The sequence below is a fragment of the Cricetulus griseus genome, chromosome 5, assembly GCF_003668045.3.
Source record: "Cricetulus griseus strain 17A/GY chromosome 5, alternate assembly CriGri-PICRH-1.0, whole genome shotgun sequence".
Classification (NCBI taxonomy): domain Eukaryota; kingdom Metazoa; phylum Chordata; class Mammalia; order Rodentia; family Cricetidae; genus Cricetulus; species Cricetulus griseus.
Window position 1 is genome coordinate 50,955,716 of NC_048598.1, and position 17,126 is coordinate 50,972,841.

Genomic DNA, 17,126 nt, shown 5'->3' on the forward strand with positions numbered 1-17,126 from the left:
AGGTTAAATATTTTGTGTGGAAACAAAGAATGTTTACCCACAACTTGGTTTAGTGATAAATATCAAATGGCAGTAACATGTGTCATGAATTTTCAACTAATATGTTCATCATTGGAAATGTTTCGTATACAGGTCATTGCAAAGGTATAGTTGACGCCCATATTTTTGCTTATTCATGACTAGCTTATTATAAAGTCAACAAATTTATATTATGTACAAATCTGAGCACTTGATATAGTGCCCTGTTTAACTAAGCTTATTTTGTATGAGCATTCTCACACAGATTTATAGAATAGGCTTTGTCTCTCTGACACATTTTCTCAACCCGACGAACAAATTACAAAGGAAGGTGGTAGCCTTCTTAAGATGTATTTTTAAATAGTCCAACATCTAGCTTAATACATTTATATCAAAGCAAAAGCTTTTTAAGGACATTAATATTTTCATAGACAATTTTAGTCTGTTTTGTGAATGAAGAATTTTCTTGCTTGTCTACTAAAGTTTGTAGGCAGATAATAACTCTAGCTCTGGAGATCTTGGTATTTTTTTTTAAGTGGCAAGATGAGCAAAGCTCTGTAGAAGGTCAGACATACACAGCCTGCCCTTCTCTAGGACCCAAGAGCTAAGCAGATGAGAGCTACACAGTCTGCCACTGTTTAGGAAGTAAGAACCATGTTGCCCAATAACTATGACTCTTGGATGGGGAGAGAGATCCTTGTACAGAACTGAGCCAGGAAAACAAGGTGGGATTCTCTGGTTTTGTTTGCTTTTCTCATCCTTAAACTGAAGTAGCAAAGTTGGAGGACAATTCAGAACTCTAATAACACACCAGCAACTGCTTCTGGCGAGTGTATTGCTAAAACAAAGAGTATACCAATTTGGAACAGGAGGAAATGTCATAAAGAATGGCAAGCATGGAGAGCAGAGAGCTAATTGTAAGCCCTGCCGCCAGCATGCCGAGCACGCACAGAGAGTACCTGAGGTCCGAGGTCCTCTGGAATAAATCTTTGGTGATAACAACACAGTCCACAACAGGGATACTTTTATATTTATTTCATTCTCCATTATTGCCAGAGGCCTCAAATCCCACATAGTCAAAATCTCCATTCACCGCTGCCTGCTGGGCATTTAACAAGGGCTCTTGTAACAGGACCCAGAACAAGTAGGAACATGAATAAAAAGTGCAGGGGCCAGCCAGGCACCACAGGCTGTGAGGTAGCCAAGTGGAGGCATTGGAGAGAAGCAGAGAAAGCAGACAATGACCCTGAGTGCCTCAAGGCATGGCTTCAAAAGGTGTCAACACCAATTAAATTGTAAAAGCTCTGTCAGCTTCTGAAAAGTCATCCAGACACGGACAAGACAGTACATAATCAAAGGATGGGACGTGATTCTGTATGGCCCATGCTGGACCAGCATCCGCATGTGCGCCTGGCAATTTGTGATCCATATGTGAGCCTTCAAGACAAGCATGTCCTTAAAGATGTAAATGCCCTTCTTCTGGAAGCACACATGTTTCACTGCTGGCAGAGCCTGGAAACCTTTACCATCAAGTGTCCAATGGGGGTTCCCAAAGATAAAATGCCTAAAACACGCCGCAACAGCTGAAATATGTGCAATTCATTATGGCCATGGATAAACCAAGAGACACTTGTCTAATATCTTGGCTCAAGCTAAGTAGTGACATATGAGGCATGGACAAGACTTAACGTGAAACAAGATGGAGTGATTTCTTTGTTGGCAAAAGCCTCCACAGAAGTGCTCTTTTCTGAAGCACGACGTTTAGACAACAACTCATTAGCAAGGGATTTGTTTCAAATAATAACAATAGCAAGGATATAACTTAGCTTGTCGTATTTGGTTATGGAGCATGCTAATGTGGCTTTAAAGAAAGGTACCATAATCTGAATTCATGAACTCTGTCTTCCTCTCTCTGGCACTCTTGACTCTTTTGCCTACGGGTAACTATGATAGGTATGGCCAATTTGTTGGATGCCTTTCAAAGTGACAGCAGAGCTGGGGAGGAGAAGAAATGCATCTTTATAGCTAGAGGGGGGTTGACAGGGAGAACTGTCAAAGTATTTCTCACATATCTGAAAGCTCAGTTATTTTCTTGGTCTACAGAACTTTTTCACTCACCAGATCAAGTAAAATGCCTGGGGTTTGAGGGAGATGGATTCATACTGAAAAGTAGACAATAATGACATTAAATTTCCAAGTAGTCATTAAAAAAAAAACCCTGAGAATATTACTCTTGCCCATTTTCTTCTTAAGTAGAAGACTATTCAGTGAGAGGATTTAGGGTGAAGTCTGTTGTCCTGAAACTATATGAAGGCTCTTAAGTGTTATTTTTAAAGAAAAAAATAACTGGATATAAAATAATGTGCCATATCAAGTACTGAATGTCATGTGTTATGACCTATTTTAAATTTTCTTTTAGGGTAAAAGAGTACTTAGGAAAATAAGTTTGATAATCAGAAGCTATTTATGTAGATTTTACTTTTGATGTGGCTAGACAAAAGGAAATATCAAAGGCAGAACTGAAATCTCCCTTACACCACTCTCTAAGGTGACACTCTGGATTGGAGTATCCCTAATTGGATTGCTGGGCATGGTACCTTCCCTTTCATAGCATTATTGTATATGTTTCCAAAATTGTCACAATGAGTAACAGGACTTATGGAGCCAAGGGACTACAGTTACATGTGTCTACTTACAAGAGACATAAATCACACATAGTTAGCTTTAATTGTCAATGTGGTGTAACCTAGAGTCATCTGGGAAGAAAATCACAGTGAAGGGGTGATTGTCTAGATCAGGGTGGCACATGGGCATATGTGTGGGGAATAGTCTTGATTGTCTTTCCTGATGTGGGAAGACCCAGTCTGAGGGTGCTTAGCACCATTCCCTGGTTTGGGGCCCTGGACTGTATAATAGAGAAAGTGAAATGAGCAGTAGGTATGCATTGTTCCTCTCTCTCTCTCTCTCTCTCTCTCTCTCTCTCTTTCTCTCTTTCTCTCTTTCCTCTTGGATTGGATGTAGTTATCAGCTTCAAGCTCCTGCTTTGGATTTCCTGCAACAATGAACTCCAACCCGGAACTGTAAGTCATGTAATCCTTTTCTCCTCTAACTTGCTTTTAGTCAAGGTATTTTATGACAGCAACACACATCAAACAGGACACAAAGCATCTCACAGAAGTGCACATAACTTCTGGAAGAGAACACAGTTTTACAGTGAAACTGGAGGGAGGAGTTTTTTTTGTTTTTTGGTTTTTGGTTTTTTTTTTTGGTTTTTCGAGACATGGTTTCTCTTTGTAGCTTTGGAGCCTATCCTGGCACTTGCTCTGGAGACAAAGCTGGCCTTGAACTCAAAGAGTTCCTCGTGCCTCTGCCTCCCGAGTGCTGGGATTAAAGGCGTGTACCACCAACGCCTGGTGGGAGGAGGTTTTTATGAATGGTTGCAGTTAGTCATAGATGAATCTTCTGATAAAACAAGTTAACTTTCCTCATGTCTTTCTCAATCCCACATTCAACAGCATCATAAGACAGGCAGTCTTGGAGTTTCCCACTCTCTTCATCTAACACAAAACTAGATGCCCAGATGTCAAATGGGAAAGTAGCTCCATTTGTCATGAAACTATGTAAATTGAAAAGTTGTTTCCTCCCAATCTGCACACCATGAAGACTAAGAATGACTGTGGAATTCGCAGTCATGGGGGTTGGTCACTTGAACAAAAAAAGAGTCTCCAAGCTGGAAATGCGGAGTACTCACTCATTAAGCATGTGTTCGCTGTCAAGAGACTCATTCCCTTGTTCTAGGTGACTTATAACCCCACACTCTGGAAGTCTGATTCATCCTTTAGGCCTCCATGTCACACTTGGATTGAGAAAAGTCTATTTTGAAGAATGAGTTTTTTTCTCAATCTGAAAAAAGCCAAATACCGCAGGTGATTTTCCATCACACATAGGGTACAGTGTCCTTGAGTCAGCCATAGACATCCTCTGCCAGGGAATTTTCTCCAAACTTGTTTGTGTTTCTTACCCGTTTCATTCTGTTCATCATGTGACCTCAAGTTCCCAGAAAAAGACCACACCTGTGTTAATGTTACACAAGGTTGACTGACTAATTAGAATTTTGTGATTGTGGAGAGTTGGAATGTTGCAGATTCAGAAAGGAATCATCTTGGGCTATCTTTAGCCTCTCAACTGGTCATTCATTGCCCACTTCTATATCTTACCTGCTCTCCCTGTTATTGTTATGGGGTGTGTTTTCAAACCACTTTCACCAATCCAAAACAAAGACTGTCATCAATGTCTGAGACCTATAGCAGAGATTCCTCCTCTTTGCAGTAACCCAGCTACTTAGTATTTCACAAATGTGTCTTCCTCGTGCCTTGATTTTGACTTTCTCTTGTTATGCAACTGTAAAAACATCATGGAAGTATTAGAACATAATATTTGATGTAACCTAAATTCATATTCCCGGGTCATGACCACTCATATTTGACTTTAGAATGAGCTATCTCTATTCTCACTGAGATGAGAGCTGTGTGCGTGTGTGTGTGTGGGGGGGGCAAATAACATGCCAAACTTCTAAGCTCCGACTTTCTTTCCCCTTCATGTTTTATTTTTCAGGAATACTCCCCACTTTATTGGGTGGGTGGGGGGAGATTTGGAGTCATGCTCCCAGTCTCTTTATCTTGCCACTTTTGACAGTATGAAAGGATGGTTTGTAAGTTCCACCATTAGTTGCATCTTTATTCCTAGACAAGTTAATCCATTCCCAAGTTTCAATGCCAGCAGCATCCAAACACTTGTTTTGATCTGTGTCTTAGCAGAGATTTCACTTGCTTGGTCTTTGAAAGGCCACAGTTCATTTCCTTATGCTCTTTTATAGTTGCGACACAGTTGTTTTTTTCTATTCTGTCTATTTTGGTTGTGCTGGCTAAGTTTTTATGTCAACTTGACCCAAGATAGGATTCCTAGGGAAGAGGGAATCTTAATTAAGAAAATATCTCCATAGATTTGCTTTCAGGCAAGTTTGTAGAGCATTTTCTTGATGGATGATTGATGTTGGATGACACAGGTGGTCCTGGTTGCGATAAGAAATCAGGCTGAGCAAGTCATGAGGAACAAGCCAGCAAGCAGTACTCCTCCATGACCTCTATTCCTGCCTTGAGTTCTGGTCTGACTTCCTTCAGTGATGACCTATAAGCTGCAAGATGAAATAAACCCTTTCATTCTGAACTTGATTTTGGCCATAGTGTTTTATCGTAGCAATAGAAAAGTAACTAACATACTGGTTTCTTATTTTATATTTCTCTTTTATTGCATCCCACCCATAAACAACTCTATTATTTTCCAAAATAGTATCCTTCTTTTCTAATGATAATTTGCCAGTTGCAATGCAGATCAATTAGCAGAAGATATATTTTTCATGTGTCTTATCAATTACTATACAGTTGCCGTTGAGTAGGGCTTGTTGTCACTTCCAGGCCCTAAATCTATGAAAGAGTACATGTGTGTAATTTGTTATCACAATGTGTGTGTGTGTGTGTGTGTGTGTGTGTGTGTGTGTGTGTGTGTGTGCACATGCACTATTTATAAAAAGTGGACAGTGAGTACATGTTGGAATGTGAATCTTGAAGGTAGAATTTTCCCCAAGTCAGTTGCTCCTTCATTACTGGTAGCCAAAAACTATGATCATGGCAAGTACTTGATGTTCAGCCTATGGTCATGATTAATTTGGGTGGCTGAGTCACACATGTGCCCTTTGAACAAAGGTTTTGCCTATCTTATTACATGGGCTTTGGCCAACACTGGGAGAGTACCTCCGGATGTGATTAGTCATCCTGCAATCTTTCTGTGGAAACTTTATATCTGTGGATTTAGTATGAAACACCCTCCATCTTTTCTCATGATAGTGCAAAGGAAGGTCATCATGCTGGATATTGCACTCTACATTTTACAGGCACTTGAGGTGCCTTGAAAGAGACAGGTGATGGGAGTTCTTTTTGGTTTTTTGAGATAGGGTTTCTCTGGTAGCTTTGGAGCCTATCCTGGCACTCGCTCTGGAGACCAGGCTGGCCTCAAACTCACAGGGATCCACCTGCCTCTGCCTCCCAAGTGCTGGGATTAAAGGCGTGCACCACCAACACCCAGCAATGGGAGTTCTTTGATATTGTACATTATAGAACTTGGTGTGATTCAAAGTCAATCTGATAAATGTTAGTTAAAATAAACTAGGCTCAAAGCATGTTGTGAACTCAGGACCTTGGAAGGACTTGAAGACATATTGCAACTGTGAAATATGGGGTCTTCCTCTTGACTGGGACTAGAAATCCTGATCATTCACTGAAGCCCTCTGAGCCTTCCGTTGCTGAGGAGCCATTGTGTGCTCCTCAGAATTTGCCCATGCTCAGAAGCCCAACAAGAGCAATCAATCTATTAGCACCAGGCTTTCCCTTTGTCCTAAAGCTCCCAGCTTCTCTGCTAACAGGAGTCCTTCCTCTTAGTATTCTCTTCAATCTGCCTGGAATTGCAATTCTTTACTTAGGAACCCCATCTATACCAGAAACCTCTCTTTTAAGTAATTAACTTAAACTGAAACCTTGCTACATCCTAAGCACCCTCTCTCTAAACAGCTCTGTAAAAGGAGGCTAGGTAGGGCATGCTGCTTCATTATTGCAGGGTAGGGCAGAAAGGACTTTGGTTCCCACTGGTTGACTCATGGACCCCTCCCTTCCCTTTTCAAAATTCTGGGTCTCTAAGAGCTGGGGACATTCTTCTCTATCATCTCTTCTCTTTGCTTTCCTTATATGAAGATGGCCCTTTGCTGCTCTCACTTGGGGGATTTCAGCCTCCCTGTTAGGTTAGCTATTCAGAAACTTGTATCACAAGTTTCCTAACTCTCAGAGAGAACCACAAATGAAGTCAAAGAACGGATCAGCGAGTGGAGACAAATAGTGATTTGGTGCAGACAGCTAAAATTATTTTTTTTAGAAAGGAGATTTGATTATGTGGTTCATGTTCCTCGATCTAGCCACATCGAAATCTGTATTTGCACTTTTCCCAATTCAATTACCTTTCCTGGTAACAAGTAGTCAAACCTTTTAGTATCATGTGCAACTCAATGAGCCCTTTGAAAGAGAGTACCAATCAGGAGTCAAAGACAGAATTATCAGGATATGACAATGGGCAGTGTGAATTTACCCTGATACAATTCCATCTTAAATACATATGGAGCATTGTAGAATGGCGTGGGTATTAAGGAGAATTTTCTAAGCATATTAAAATTTTGTAGATTATTTTGGTCTAAATTTAGATTGTGAAAAACTTTATTACATTCATATCTATGCATTTATATCATTTATGAGCATGAAGACACTTGAAAGTATTAACTGATGATGAAAAGCACACAACATGGTTGCCAATGCCTGCATCTCATTCATGCCTTGCTTATAAGAAATCAACTGCCCTAGTTTGATTTCTGTTGCTGTGGTAAAATACCATGACCAAAATTCGAGTTGGGAAGGAAAGGGTTTATTTTGGATTACAGTTTGTAGTTAGTTCATCATGAAGAGGAATCAGGGTAGGAACTCAAGGCAGAAACCTGAAGGGGGAGAAACAAACTGAAGAAAATAAAGAAACTGAAGCATAAGCCATGAAGGAATGCTGCTTCCTAGCTTGCTCCCCTTGGGTGGCTCAGCCTGCTTATTTCACCACCCAGAACCACCTTCCAAGGGATGGGACTGAACCAGTTGTCTGGGCACTCCCACATCAATCACCAATCAAGAAACTGCCTGGCAGACTTGCCTATAGGCCTATCTGATGGTCACAACTGTATTCCTTCTTTCCAGATGTGTCAAGTTGACAAAAACAAAACAAAACAAAACAAAACAAAACAAAACAAAAAAACCAAAAAACCAGCACACCAAGTTACAGCATTTTCTTGCCATTTGTGTTGTGCTAATTAGATCTTTGTCTGTGCTGCTGTGCATATTAGATACAATACATAAAAGATAGGATCAAAGGGGGTGTTAGTGAGGAGGAAAAAGACAGCCAGTAAATGGAAGTGGGACAGTGACAAACGTGCTTTGGTTCTCAGACTTTTCTTCCTCGAAGGCCTTTATATGCTAATAGTTACAGATAAGAAATTTCATTTTACTGAATTTAAGTGAAAGTGCTAGGTTTCAATATGACTTTCTCCTTCTTTGTGGCTGAAAAACAAAAACAAACCAAAAAAAAAAAAAAAAACAATAACTCTACTGTTCATAAAACCAGGTTTTATGAACCTGGTTTTCTTTGTCCATTCTTCAGTTTTGGGCACGAGGCTGATTCCACAGTTCAGCTGTCAGGAATAATGTTGCAGTAGACATGGATGAGTAGGAGTCTCTGTGAGAGACAACTCCGTGAGAATCCTCATGTGGTAGAGATACTTTGTGAGGAATGTCAATGCTGATTTTCAAGGAGGCTAGACTAGTTTACACTGCCACCAACAGAATGTAAGTATTACTGTTTCCACATCCTCACCAGCACTTGTGATTTGCTTTTTATGACAGTTATTTTGACTGGGGTGACAGAGAATCTTAATCCACTTTCAGTCTCCACTTCCTATATGACAAAGAAGGCTGAACATTTTCTCATGTGTTTATTGACCACTGTGTTTCATCTTTTGAGAATTTTCTGTTCTCTTAGCCCATGTATGAGCTGGATTGATTCATTTCTTTGTTTGCAGTTTTGTTGTTTTTGAGGTATCATTTCTTTATTCTGGTTAATAACTGCACATAAGATGTATAGCCAGCAAAGATTTTCTCCCATTCTGCAGGCTGTCTGTTCCTCTCATCAACTTTTTCATTTGGCAAGCAAAAGCTTTTTAATTTCATGAGACCAGTTTGTCAGTTGTTCCTGAGTGACTGGATCCTGTTCAGAGAGTGGTGTCTATGTCTTGAAATGTTTGCTCTATGTTTTCCTTGAGCAGTTGAGATTGTCAGTCTCATATTAATGTCTCTGATCCACTTGATCTTAATAAAGGGCAAGAGATAGAGATCATTCAACCGTTTCATTCTTCATTTCTTGAAGAGATTGTCTTTGCTCCAATGTGTATTTTTGGCATCTTTGATGGAAACCATTCTGCTGTTGCTCTGTGAGTTTATGTCTGAGCCTTTTAATTTCATCCCATGGGTCTCCATGTCTGGTGGGTTCTTTGTTTTCTTTTTTTGTTTTATTTATTTATTTATTTATTTATTTATTTATTTATTTATTTATTTATTTTGCTCTACCATGCTGTTTTTATTACCGTGGCTCTGTGGTGTAATTTGAATTGAGTGTGCTCATACCTCCAGAATTGTTATCTTTTCCCCATTAGGATTGCTTTAGTCATGCAAGCCTTTTCTGTGTCTTATGAAGATTAATTATATGATTAAAATATTTCTATAAAGAATGGCTTTGGAATTTTGAAGGCTGGTGATTTGACTGAATTTGTGCCTTGTTTTTGGTAGTATACTAATTTTCAACACACCAATGCTTCTAATCCATTAGCAGAGAAACTTTCTCCAGCTTTGAAGTGTTACTTTTAATTTCTTTCTTCAGACTTTTTAAGTTTTCATTGTAGAAGTTTTATATATCCTTGGCCAGGTATAAAAACTATCCAAGATAGTTTTTGAGGCTTATTGTAAAGAGGAGAGCTTTCTCAATTTACTTCTTGTCATGCCTGTCATCAGTATATAGGAAGGTTACTGATTGCTGTCTGTTAATTTTACATCCTGTCACATTGATGAAAGTCTTTATCAACTGGAAGAGTTTCTGGGGGAGTTTTTTTTTTTTCCCCCACCTTCTGTGTGTAGACTCAGAATCTACATCCCTGAATTAGCAGACATCAACTTCTTTCTTTCTTAATCACATCTCTTGTCTCACTGGTCTAAAAACGTCAAATACATACTTAATACCAGCAGAGAGAGAGAATGACATCATATCTTGTTGTCAATTTTAGTGGAACTGTTTTGAGATTTTCCCCACTTATGATAATGTTGACTGTAGGTTTGTTATATACATCGTTTACTATATTGAGATGTGTTCCTTTTTTTCTACTATCTTAGGGCATTTTTCACAAAGGGATTTGTTTTTGCTGAAAGCCTTTTCTGTATCTATTGAGATGACCATGTAATTTGGGCCCTTCAGTCCATTTTCATTAAACATTACATTTGTTGATTCACATATGATGAACCATCCCTGTATATCTGAAATGTAGCAAATTGACTGTAGTGAATGATCTTTTTGATGTGTTCTCAAATATGGTTTTTACGTGTTTTAGTGAGAACTTTGTATTGATTTTCATCAGGAAGACTAGTGCATGATTTTCTTTTTCTGTTGTGTATTTCTCGTGTTTGGTATCAGGGTAATATTGGATTGGTTGTAATGGTTAGATAATGTTTCTCTCTTTTGCTTTCTGGAGTAGTTTTTAAGAATGTTAGTTCCTCTTCAGATGTCCGATAGAATTTAGCAGTGAATCCATTTGGCCTGGACTTTTTCTTAGTTGGGAGATTTTATAAAAATGCTTCAGGATTGTTGTCAGTTATGGATTTATTTACTTGTTTGTCTTATTTTAGAGAAATTTAAAGAAACATAAGCCTTTCTGGTGTGTCTTAATGATGGCCTCAATTTCACTGGTCCCATAGAAACCAAATGTGTTCTGAGAAACTTTGAACACCTAATCATTGGCTTCCTTTTCTTCCCCCCTTTCAAAATGGTGAGACTGTTGCCCCGCATTACTCTATAAACATCTGGTGAAAAGGGTCTCCGAAGGAGCATTAGGGAATCCTAGAGATATAGTCCAGCTCCACCTGGGTTTTTATCAAACTCATACCACAATTCCTACTAATGAGCCTTTAGTGATACCTTTCAGTATTCATGAACATAAATGAGTGCTTACTTTAATGATGATCAGGGAGAGGTTTGGTTTGAAGGCCAGGAATCATTTCCAGACATCACGTTAGGAGGAACTTGTATCTTCACTGAAAAAAAGTAAACCTTTTGCTCATTTCAGTCCTTGGATATTTACATATAAATAAATGGGTTATGTTTACCAGGAAGCCAATTCATAACACAGTTGTGTTTTTTAAAATCTTCTGCTTCATTAGGCCCTCCCATTCCTTCAGAATGGTGTCAGTGACTCTGCATAAGCTTGCCCTCTCAATGTGTGATTACTGAGTTCGGAAACTTGGTTACATAAAAATTCATATGGCAAATACCCAAGAACGGCTCATATTTTAATGAGATAAAATGATAATTACTGCTCCTTTTAAAGTCTGTCTAGGTGCTGTACAAAGAGGATTTGTTCTGTCTGTTTGCAAGGTACATTTATGCCTGTACCGAAATATATTTTAAACTTAAGATTTTATAAAACAGTCCCAGCATGTGCTATTGAATTAGGTCACTATATATAATCCAGATTTGTTGCTTAGGGTAACACGTGTTCGGTAGTGCTTTCTGAGTGCTGCAGGAGAGTTACGGTCAAGGTGGGAGTCAGGTGATAGTCTGACAAAGTGGGCAGCCAGGAGGAGTTTGAAGAGTACATTGAGGTGGGATGTCTAGACAAGGAAGCAGAGAGGAGAAGGAAGGGGTGTGAGTAGAAGAAAAATGTCCCTAAGAAGTCACGTGAACCAGAAACTGCTTCCGATGCCATGGAAACCTCTGGAAGGAAAGGTTGCAGAGCTGGTGAGATGAGCAGGAGCCCTGGAGGAGAAGCGAGAAAGCCTGGGATAGAGAGGCCTGAGGCCAGGCTCACGGAGAGCCACAGTGGTCAAACTTCAGATGGTTTCCTTTTTCCCTTTGGAGGTTCATGCATAGACTGTGGTGATGTTAGATCTCTGAAGTGTATGGTTACATGATCATATCCTATCACTTCCTACTCAAAGGCTGTGTAGTGTTTCCTTCTCTGGACCTAGTAAATTCTCAAACCTTAGCTCAAAGGGAATACCTGTAACCCAAGAATGCTCCCTGAGTGTTACAGGTTTTGCATCTCAGAGATCTGCAACAACGCTGATTTCATTGTCCTGGTGGACTCTGCCTAGACTGCCCTTAGACTTCTTTGTACATATCACATCTAAGTTCATTTTGTAAATCAACTTAATTGCCACCTTCTTTCTCTGTATTTTTTTTAATTCCTGCTGCTTCTTCACACTCAGAGAAAACATCCTCTAAACACATAGTCCTCCTTAAACATTTTATTCTCCTAATGGCATGTCTCACATTTTCTCTTCAGTTATTTGTACACATGTATGTTATGTATTATATATACATGTTCATCCATAATATGTATTACACATGTGTGTATATCTCATTACTAAACTCTAAGGTTCCAGACATGGGAATTACCCATGCATTATACAAGAGCCTCCTCTAGGAGCCTCTAGTCTTGTGCCTACATTTAATGCTTAGTTGGGGAGGCAGGGCCCACTGTATCCCTGAGAGTACATGGGCAAATGTGCTCGGCAAAGGTAGCTTTCTGGAGCTCATTTACTTGAAGGAACAGTCAAGCTTCGGAGAATAATGAGAAGCAGGTCATTCAGTAAAACAACTTTCAAAATTGCCCCAGAGCAGCAGGCAGAAGCAAACAGTGAATAGTATATATCACTTTTCCATCTGAAGACCCTCCAGGGTTTGTGTAAGAAAAGCCACCTGGGCAAAAATGTGTGCATTTGAGTAAGATGGGATAAGAGTCTGTAACAGATCTGAGGGTGTTCGGTAACTGACACCTCACCTTTGGCAAGTCCGATGAGTCCCTTGTGATTGCTTCCGGCTTGAACTTACAAAATTTGATCTACCCAAGTGGTGTCTATGCATCTCAAATTTTATTATTGCATATTGCCCATATTGTCTTGGATTGCTGTTCATTGTATATTTGAGCTTTTGAGCCTATACATTTGTTTCAATCTCTCTACTGGTGCCTGAGTAAAAAATTGAGCAGTAATACTCAATGGAAAACCTGTTTGCAGATTTGCTAGGATGCAGCAAATTTGCAGATTTGCTAGGATACATCTGAACCTAATAGGCAGGTCTAGTGATGTGTTCAGCAGCAGTGAGTTTAAGAAGTTAAAACCAGTAGTTTAATGGATGCTGACCTCATGCAACCACTGATAAATTATTGCATATGATAAATATGACATTTATGTATTATATATGAATACATATACATTCATATGCGCACAGACACACACACACATATGAATCCAACCTACTTAGTCTGTGTTACTCATATGCACATTTCAAGACTGATCATTTGGTATTAGATAATCAATTTGTTTATTCTTTTTCCTGTTTATCTTCTCTAAGACTATTTCTCCTACTCTCAGCATTCCTTAGTCACCTGAAGTTCTCATGTAGGGATGAACCCAATAAGACCCACTACCCTGGCAATATTATCAGGTCTATGGTTTTATCTTTATTCAGGTCATACTTGAAAGAGACAAGAAAGTGAGTGTATGCCAGTAGTTAGTGGGATAAAAGGGAATGGAAAAATGATGTAATTATAACCTCAGAAACTGTTTTCTTTTAAAATCTGCCCCATTTTTGACCATGAACAAGAATGTTGGCTCTTTAGACTTCATCAGCTTTCTGCAGTTATAACTAGCATATTTCCCTAAAGACTGGGAAATTTTCAGAAGAGAAGCATGATCTAGCATCTTCTATGGCACAAAAAATGTTTTAAATTCTGCGGATTAGAACCAAACTGAAACATTTACCATTTCTTTTTAAAAAATGTGTACAGTTGAACTGGTATGAGAAAGTAGTCACAAGTGGCCAAATTCTGTGCTGTATTTATTTTTAGAAATATGTTCAAGGTAAGTGGATGGGTGTGATTATGTATTTTATTAAAATATCCCTTCTAAGAGACTGGAATTTTCTTTGGAACTCACAGCTGTGTTAATAATACGTCTTGAAGTCAATTAAGGCTACAACTGCTATCCTACTATGTAAAGTCCTACTTGCTTAACTTGCCTTTAAGAGAACAATTTAATACTCAACTTTATTTGCTTTGGATTTCCAATGTAATCAGCTTTTACAACCTACCTTAATGTATAGCTGTAATCATAAATGATGTATTTTTCCATGTCCTTGACCCAGAGAACAGTGTGTGTGTGTGTGTGTGTGTGTGTGTGTGTGTGTGTGTGTTATGATAATCTTTTGCTGAAAACAGCTAATAGGTCAAAAGTCACCTTATATAGTAAACACCTGGCAAAAATGGTAGAATCAGCATACAGATACTGTTTGATAAATGGTATGTTTGCAGTACTGTTGTCAACTGAGTCCGTTGGACTCGGTGATTTAATCTCTTGAAAAACATTGTTAAAGATTTCTGTAAAGTGTCCCTTATTTTTTTCCCACGTGATGCTCAATAAATAGAAAGCAAAGCCCCTTATCAGAGAACTGTACACAGGCAGGTATACCTAGACAAACATCAGACAGACTAGAGACGAGCCAGAAAGTATAAACTACCCGACATGACTGTCGCACAGACCAGTGTCTTCTGGGGAGGTAAAGGTGACTGTAGTGTTTACAGAACTGTGAGAATGCCACAGCAATCACACAAGTCAATAAGTACAGGTCAGCTTGGAAAGGAAACCAGCTTGCCAGGACAGTGACTTAGAAGAAAGTGATGTCCTGGGACTGTTAAAGGGTGTGTGTGGCAGGATGTGGCCAGCCAGGCTTTTGTGCTCTGTGAGTCAAGTCTGAGTCACCTCATGACAAGTCTGTGTGGAATCTAGTGAGCAGCCCCAGGAGCAGCATGCTTCTGGTGGGAGTTGGGTTCTAGTTCTCACGAAGAAGCTAGGGAGCAAGGACCAGAAGCTTCCCTGTGCCCCAGTCCTTCATCTGCACAGTGTGAGTGGATTAACCTACATCAACAGGAGGCAGGCCTGATGCATTTGTCCTTATGTAGCTGTAGGGAATCAATGAGGAAAATCTAAATGATAATATTCAGGAGAAAAACAAAATAAAATATGCCATGCTTGAGTACCAGTTAGATAACTGTGGGGTGTCTACTCTTTCCGCCCCCCAAAATGATATCCCTGTTATTATCAAATGATTTCTTCTTTCTCCAAGTAGGGAAGACATAGTCATACATGAGGAAAATATAAAGCAATTAGAGATACTCTCTGGCAGTGTCAGAACCATTCTTGACTCATCTCCACTAATTAAATTTGAAAAGTTGTAAAGTGGCTCATTCTTGCAGATTTTCTCTTTTATTTCAGTGTCCACACACACTGAAAAAAAGTATAGGAAGAAGGGTTGAAATTGATTGATCTGTAAATATTCAGAATTGAAAGTGGATGAAAACAGTTTTAAATATCCAATAACTCAATAAGCCAGTTTTGAAAATAGATAGAAATGGCCACATAGTTCAAGATGCCAAATGCACTCAGTATTGGGGGGCATTGATTATTCTAATGGGTTTGTTTTAAAATGTGTAGTGTTTTCTGTTCAGTGAAGCAAGTATAATGATTTCATCTCATTCACTATCAGAAAGAAAAAAAGGCCATATACATGTTATATATTTATATATCCACAATACATCACAGCCATAGAAATAGTATATATGGGAGATGACATGTGGGAACAGCTGTTGACCTGCACTGTTGAAATACAGTACCTTGCAAAAAGAAGTCATTTACATTTGAACTCTATACTTCTATGTCAGAATGGTTCTTAGTCCTCCAATAGAATTCTAGAAGATATAGAAAAGTTTCTGAAAAAATAAATCAATTTTGAGATTCTTGGAACATACTATTCTTTTTATTTTCCCATTGTAAATCATTTCCCACCAGCAAATCATAAGTTAAATTTATTGCGACTAGATTTATGGATTTTGAGAGAAGAATCTACTTTTATGGAGTAAGATTCAATTTTGTGTAAATCTTGAAAGCTGAGGAATTATTAAGAAAGAACATGATTATAAAGAGCATTAAATTAGCAGTGTGATGGACCGTGTCCATTGCTACATATTGTAGGAGAAAGACTTTTAGAATTAACATCTGTTTCTTTATTCAACTTGTACCTTAAAACAAACAAACGAACAAACAACTAGTTTTGGGAATGCAAAATGAGAAGCACGTGACAGTAAATTAAATTAGCATAACTGACTTTTATCATTCGCTAAATGAATCTTCCCAAAGTGGAGACCATCCTGAAGTGTGGAGGGAAGAATACACCCTGGTGTAGTTTTCGTTTTCCCACCTCTGTAGCAGAAGTGTGGCTGGGAAGCTCTTCGGATCAGACACTCCCTCAAGACTGTGAGAGCTTCCAGGCTTGATGCTGGCCAGAAATAACACTACTGACTGTTTTTACAATTTTACATTTGGGTAAAAACAGGAAAGGGAGAGGCATGTTCAAGTTCAATTTTTTTTTTTTTTTAAAGCTGAATATAAGCAGCAAGGAAATAAAGCCTTTTCTTTTCAATTTGGGAAAAACGAAAGCCGATTTTGATTATCCGGATTGTTTACTTGCGTGGTTTTGAGTAGGAAAATTATCAGATGCTTTTTTAAAGCATTCCAAAATTTCTCGCCTTTTTCTGGAATGTGGGCCAGTGAGCTAAGATGACAATTTTTCATTCACCTCTCTGACCTGCTTATGTATTCACTCCGTTGGAAAGGCACACACTGCCCGTTGCCCTCGGTCCTAGGAGCAGGTCACATGCTTACAGACTATGGGGCTTTTACATATTTCTCAGGACTGAAATGATTGTTAATATTTGCACTTTGCAGTCACATTTTTTATCCCCCACCAAGCATCATTTACTAAACATGTATCATTTAATAACTGAATATACTATCCCCAAGTGCAAATTCTAATATTTTTATCAGAGGCAGAGAAAGGTGTTGTTGAATACAGTGCTATTTTTCAAACTCTGAAAACATGGCGACATTAGAAGAACCCCAGATCCTTTGTCTTTTCATGCTTTCTTTCAGATGTCCATTTTCAGAGCAGAATGATAAACATTTTTCCTGTTTCAGACCATTGTGGTATTCCCCTGGATCCCTTTTGAAACGGTCCCCACTTGCCTCTGACACCATTGCTACCCGTTAGACAGCAGAAGCCGTGGGCTAGCAGCTCACATCAGTAAATGCTCTCCT

At 38.9% G+C, this 17,126-nt stretch overlaps 1 protein-coding gene across 1 annotated transcript in view; it reads left to right on the top strand.

Annotated features, from left to right (window-relative positions):
- The first annotated feature begins 2,989 nt into the window (after positions 1 to 2,989).
- The window catches only part of LOC113835904, a 57,829-nt gene continuing 43,692 nt past the window's right edge, over positions 2,990 to 17,126 (top strand). The window contains exon 1 of the mRNA XM_027417460.2: positions 2,990 to 3,098. The gene's annotated coding sequence lies outside the window, so the exon portion shown is untranslated. The remainder of the gene's footprint in view (positions 3,099 to 17,126) is intronic.